This window comes from Rhinolophus ferrumequinum, chromosome 21, assembly GCF_004115265.2.
Source record: "Rhinolophus ferrumequinum isolate MPI-CBG mRhiFer1 chromosome 21, mRhiFer1_v1.p, whole genome shotgun sequence".
Taxonomy (NCBI): domain Eukaryota; kingdom Metazoa; phylum Chordata; class Mammalia; order Chiroptera; family Rhinolophidae; genus Rhinolophus; species Rhinolophus ferrumequinum.
Window position 1 is genome coordinate 19,627,942 of NC_046304.1, and position 6,892 is coordinate 19,634,833.

Sequence of the window (6,892 nt, forward strand, 5' to 3'; positions counted from 1 at the left end):
GTGAAGCATGAATTCCTCAACAAGTCCTACAAGGTCCTTCATTCCCAGGCCCTGCCATCCGCTCTAAGCTCCTCTGCTCCCCAAGACTTTTTTGAGTCCATGTCTCAGTTTAAGAATCTGATGAAAATTAAAAATGTCTCTCCAAGAAAGACTAATACACACACTCACAATAGTGATACAATGTCAGGGGGTTTGTGGTCCCCCGGGAGGGTATCCATGAGCCCCAGGACTGTAGTCAAGTTTAGGAACCCTGCCTAACTATTGGTCCTCGCTGCCTTTACTCAACAACCTTGGGCCACCTGTGGAGTATCATGTCACTGTGCCTTTGCTCAGGCTGTCACTTCTGCCTGCTCTGCTTCTTTCCCATGTCCCCACATACACTTCTGCTCAGCCCGTAGGTCTGGTTTACATGCCCCCCACACCCCACCCACAACAGAATCAGTCTTTCTAACTTCCACCGTCCCAGAGAACTTGGCACACATCACATATTTTGGTTCTCGGCTTGTCTATTTCCCTAACTGGATCGTGAGCTTCGTGGACTCACGCAGACTCTATATGACCTAGGAAAAGTTTTCATCTCTCTGAGCTTATATTTCCTCCTCTGTAAAAAGAAGTATAATAGGAGCAGGCCCAGTGGCTCAGGCGGTTAGAGCTCCATGCTCCTAACTGCCAGTTCAATTGCCACATGGGCCAGTGGGCTCTCAACCACAAGGTTGTCAGTTCAATTCCTCGAGTCCCGCAAGGGATGGTGGGCAGCGCCCCCTGCAACTAAGACTGAACACAGCACCTTGAGCTGAACTGCCGCTGAGCTCCCAGATGGCTCAGTTGGTTGGAGCGCGCCCTCTCAACCACAAGGTTGCCTATTCGACTCCCACAAGGGATGGTGGGCTGTGCCCCCTGCAACTAGCAACGGCAACTGGACCTGGAGCTGAGCTGCGCCCTCCACAACTAAGCCTGAAAGGACAACAACTTGACTTGGAAAAAAGTCCTGGAAGTACACACTGTTCCCCAATAAAGAACTGTTCCCCTTCCCCAATAAAAAACCTTTAAAAAAAAAAAAAGAAGAAGAAGAAGTATAATAAGCTCTCCCTCCAGGGTGGCTGGGTGGGATGAAAGAAATAAAATAAATAGGCCTGGCCCACAAGCTTTAACACGTGTTTCAGTGTAAAAAAAAAAAAAAAAAAAAAAAAAAAAAAAAAAAAAAGATGGGTTGCATTTTCCAGGTGAAGACACCAGGGCCTCTCTTGAGGGATACCGACCCCTGTGTGGCCTAGGTGCTCATACTAGAGGACACACCACCACCACCTGTGAAGTGTGTCAGAACTAGCTCTGGGTCCGGTTGCGGGAAGGAGCCAAGTTGAAAAATGGCCTTCTTGGCCCTAAAACTGAAGACAACCAAGTTATCATGGGCTTTTCCAGGCAACCTGGGAGACACAGGTCAGGGAAGGCCAGGAGGGGATGTGGGGCCCTCTCTGCCCCAGTTACCTCTTCCGAACGATTCAGCCATCTCCACTTTCAAGTCCTTGCCCTTCTGAAGCCATCAGGGTGCACTGTGTGCTCCCTGCGTGTTGGGGTTTCTTGTACCCATTTCCCGATCACTTCAACTCTTTCACTAGGGGCTCCAGCTCCCTCTCCCCCCTTATCCATTGTCGTCATCACCTTTACCACTGTCACCCGCTTCACGGCCTTCCTTCCCTTCTTACCCCATGTGGACTCCACGCTCCATTATGACTATCGCCCCCTAGCTAACCCCCCTCACTAAACTTGCCCCTCTTTTCCACCATATGAACCTGGCCGAGTTCCAGCCCTCATAAAACCCAGCCCTTCAGCTTCTCTAGGCCTCCACCAGAGCAGCTGAATGATGCTGGCGGAAAGCACACAGTCCTGCTGACGGGTTGTTCTTTAAATTCATGACCACAAGCCTCAAATTGGCACTCTTCATGCCTGGCAAGCCTACCAACCTTTCCTAGAAAGTTCATTTTCAAGTTCATGTTCTCAGAGATGGCTTTTCATACTTTCTTCTATCTCTACAAACTACCCTGCACTCTTCATCCTTCACTGAGAAACGAGAAGCCATCAGACCAAATCTACCAGCCCTCTTGTGCTTCCCGCCTCTCCTGTAACCATGGAAGAGATGTCCTGTTCCAGCCTGACACCAGCCATCTTTTCTGCTTGGACTCTGGACCCATCCCTTCCAGCAGGCTTGAGGCCTCCACTCCAGCAAGCGTCCTGCTTTTCTCTGCATCAGTTTCTTTTTTCTGCCCTGTTATTCTCATTTGCACAAGAACATGTTCTAGTTTCTAGTACCTCCCTTCATGAAAGAAAAGGAGAGAGGGAGAGAGAGAGAGACAGACAGCGAGAGAGAGAGAGAGAGAGAGAGAGAGAGAGAGAGAGAGAGAGAGAGAGAGAAGAAGAAGAAGAGAGAGAAAGGGAGGGAGAAAGGGAGAGAGAGGAAGAAGAAGAAGAAGAAGAAGAAGGAGAAGGAGAAGGAGAAGGAGAAGGAGAAGGAGAAGGAGAAGGAGAAGGAGAAGGAGAAGGAGAAGAAGAAGAAGAAGAAGAAGAAGAAGAGGAGGAAGAAGAGGGGGAGGGGGGCGGGAGGAAGACCTCTGTATCAGTTAGGGTCCTGGCAGGAAACAGGATTCATTCAGATGGTTCGACTGAACTCAAAGAAGGAGCTACTTACATGTTAAAGATAAAGAAACAAACAAGGGTGTTGGGCAGCCAGAGACAAGCTGTGCTGGGTAGGAGTGGTAACTCTTAGTGCAGAAAGAGACAGGGGAAGCAACAGTTTTCTGAGAGCAATGGAGGATAGGGCAGCCCAACAGGATTTGCAGGCATTGGGGACACAGCTCCTGCTAAAGACAAGGTGTAGAAACAGCAGCGAGAGAGGGAAGAACACCAACCTCTCTTCCAGCCTGTGGCTCTCCTGCCTTTGCTACCTCTTGGCTCAACACATCTGGACACATTCTAGTAGGAGAGTCCAGGTGATGCAGTACAAGAGGGTCACCCTCCCAGGGTCCATAGTGGAACAAGAATAGATCTTGAATGGGAGGTTGGCCAGCACCCCTTCCCTTGGCCCCAAATGCCATTCCAGCGTCTGCCCCATTTCTCTGCTGAACTTCATAGCAAAACTTCTTGGAAGAGTTGTCTACACTCAACCTCTTCACTTCACATGCTTTCTCCATCCTACTAGTCTAATTTTTGCCTTCATCATACAGCCCGATAACCTTCCCTTGAAATTCCTCTTTTCAAGGTCATCAGAGGCCTCCATGTTCCCAAATCTGAGAGACAGCCTCTCAAGCACAGTTGCCACAACTCCTTCTTGAAACAAGTCTCTTAGCCTCTAATGCCTCTGCTTTTCCTTCTCCCCTCTGACTGCATTTCATGGTCTTTCTTGCTGGCTCTTCATCCTCTAAATGGCTTGCTGCAGAGCTCAGTCCGGGGACCTCTTCCTCTTCCCTAGGTGGACTGTCACTTTGGTGCCACCCTCTTATTGATCAGATGTGTAGTCCTTCTCATCCTTCAGCTCTCAGTTCAAATGCCACCTCCCTAGAGAGGGTTTCCCTGGCCAAACTCTCCAGAGCAGCCATTCCCTGCGCCTTGTCACTGTGTCATGCTGCCCTGTTTGCTTCCTTTAGCCACCTTGTCACTATTCGTCAACCTGATTGGTTTATGGATTTGTTTCCTTGTTTACCTATTTGTTTCCTTATTCTCCAGCAGTCTTGCCTATTCCTATATCCCTTGTACTTAAGACAGTGCATGGTACACAGTAAGTGCTAAATAAATAGCTGTCGAATGAATGAATTGTCAGGACTTTGCAAATGTCACATAGCTCGATAAAGTCAATAATTTAAGAGCCGTTTTGCAAGTCTGAATCTCCTGATAGGCCCTTAATTATTCTACGGGGTCTTTTGAAAGGAAGTGCCTTTCCTATTAAATTTATACTCACATATATTACACGTACGCGTATTCGTGAAAGTAAGCTGAGCAGAGAATCTGGCGGTATGGATTTGGAAGTAGATGAGGTCCCAGATCATCGTCATAATTCTGTAAAGTGAAGATTCAGGATGACATCCCTTCTTTGCCTCCTCTGATTCTAGCCTCCGTGAGTCAGCAGGAGGAATGGGCAAGGGCCAGAGCAACGGACTGGGGCAGACCTGGGATTAAACTCTATTTCTAACCTGCATTCACAATGGGACCTTCACCACATCACTTTCTCTCTCTGAGCCTTGAGGTTCTGTTCAAGCTGCCAGAGTAGGACTATCCTAGGGATTAAGGGAACAATGCGTATAAAGCCCTTGGCCTCAGAGCCTGACATATGTAAGCACCTTGTGACAATACCCATCGTGTCCACCGCTATGATAACGATTTTCCAATTCCAGAAGCTTGCCAATGATCAGAGCCTGCAAAAGAGAGTGAGGAACACCGACTGAGAGTTGAGTTGAGGGCTGGCATCTGTTTCTAGAAGGTGGTTTGGAAGGGGGTGGGAAGTGACTAGGAATTAAAGATAATGTAATACCCATCTTTTTCAGGGTCAAAGCATTGTGGTCAAAGATTATGATGTCTACTCCCATACATATGAGCCAAACAAAGAATAAAAACCACAAAATCTGCATGCATGCTAAATGAAAACAGCTTCTTTCTAGATTTGCTGATTGCATAACTTTAGATAAATTCATCGAAGCTGAACTCTTTATTTTCCAAGGCCCTTGCTGGGTTGCCTGTCTCCAGATAATCCCACATATACCTGATTCCAGGTTCAACAATCCCCAGGATCTGAGTGCCAAGGATCTGAGTACACACCCGCGATGTAATGAATGAGCATGAGAATGCATTGCATTTCTATTGCCCCGTTGTTCTTGCAACTCCTCAGAGTCTTTTCAGAGTTTTTCAGAGTCCTTCTATTAGCTTACTTGAACTCCACATCTTCCAGATGTGGTTAAGTGATTGTCAGGGGTCACCCCCACATACACAAAATAACCAGATATGTAGCCTAGGTCCCTGGGTCTATCAAATCACAAACCAAATGACCTTCAAATAACTCTTTGCCTGGAGACCACCCATTCACCTTTCACTTATACAACCCGACTCACCCCTCAGGTCTCAGATGCCACCTCTTCCTGGAAGCCCTCCCTCACCTCCAGGCTAGCCCAGCTCACTTCTTCCAAGCTACCGAAAGTCCTCAGTGCTTGCCACCAGCGTCGTAGGACACCCCTGCCTTGAAACACTTTCGTTTCCTGATTTGCTTCCTGCACGGGACTGTGAACAATCTGAGGGAAGGGACCTTTGCTCATAGCACAATGCTCCAAAAGGTCTGTAGTTCATTGTGGAATTAAATGAGCCAATTTCATTAATGTAAAGACCTTTCTCAAGTTGGATTTAATATCCTGGGAGGATTTGGTCTACCAAATAGAGACAGCACTCACCTTGTCCCAGGCAGAAGACAGAGACTTGGAAACGTTCCTTTCTGCCACCTCCACCCACCCAGAAACACAACACCCACCCTGATAACTGTGATCCCTGAAATGCCAGTATTTGAGAATAGCTTATTGTCTTCTTCTACTGACATTCTTATTCCCCTACAAGAGAGAGGTGGGTGGGTGGTTAAGTGCCTACAAGGGGAGGAGACGACTAAAGCGATTAGTTCCCACAATTATTTACATACCTGAAACTATTATCCCCACTTGATGGAGGCTGAAATGCAACAAAGCTGCATCTACTCCGTGCCCTGGACATCTGAGGGCTTTCAGGCTCAGAAGGATAATATGAGGTCACGTTTCTGTTGAACAGCACAATTACAAGGACTAGAAACGCTCACCCTCCTTAATCACTGTCTTCAGCCAGGTCCTGCCCCTGAGGGTGTCTAGGCCTCCCCTTTGGGAGGCAAGTCTGTTGCACAAACCTGCTGGGTCGGCCATGTGCCTCAGCCAGCCCTGGGTGCCAGGTCCCTGGACAACCTGGCCACGTTGGGCTCCCACCCTCCCCTAGATGCTCTCACCTCCCAGCTAAGACCAGTGAGCAAGGCGTAACAATTCTTCAGAAGGGTCAGAAATAAAGTGCTTAGCTTTAGCTAACATATACTGTGCACTTACTACGTGCAAGGGACTGTTCTAAGCACTTTCATCGCATAGCCTGGGATCCTCACTCCGCCCTACGAGGGAAGTGCTAGTAAACACTAATCCTAGTTATCACAAGGAAACGGAAGTTTAGGAAGATGAACTGCCCCTCACTGGGTGACTCCTTCTGTTTCCTTGCTGGGTCTCCCTCATTGTCCAGAGGCCTGGACAATGAGGCCTGCCCAGGCCCGCAGAGGCCTGGGGCTCCTCTCTGGGCTCACCCAACCAGCTCATCTATAAGCTGCCCTTGGCCCCAGCTCCAACCCCCCACCTCTCCACATGTCCATGTGGATTTCCAACAGTCCAATTCAGACTCGATGTGTTCAAAACAGAGCTCCTGATCTGCCCACCCTCAGCTTGCTGCTCCCAGGCTTCCCCCATCTCACGTGATGACAGCACCATCCTGCCGCTTGCTCAGTCAAAAACATTGGCATCATTCTTGGTTCTTCTCTTACTTTCCCCCACATCCAGGGCATTAGCAAATCCTGTTGTCTAGACCACACACACACACACACACACACACACACACACACACACATGCGCGCGCACACAGGATTCATCAGGTTCCAATCTCAGGACAGGGGCTGGGACTACTGTGTAAAAGGGACAGACGTGGTCCCTGCCCTCATGGAGATGATATTCTAGTGGGGTAAGACAGGCAATAAGCAAGGAAACAAGAAAGCACCAGGTTACCCTCAGAGATGAGATGTGCTTTGGAGAAAAGAATACACAATGATTTGGAACATTCAGGTGGCATTCGATCTGAGCCTTGGAAG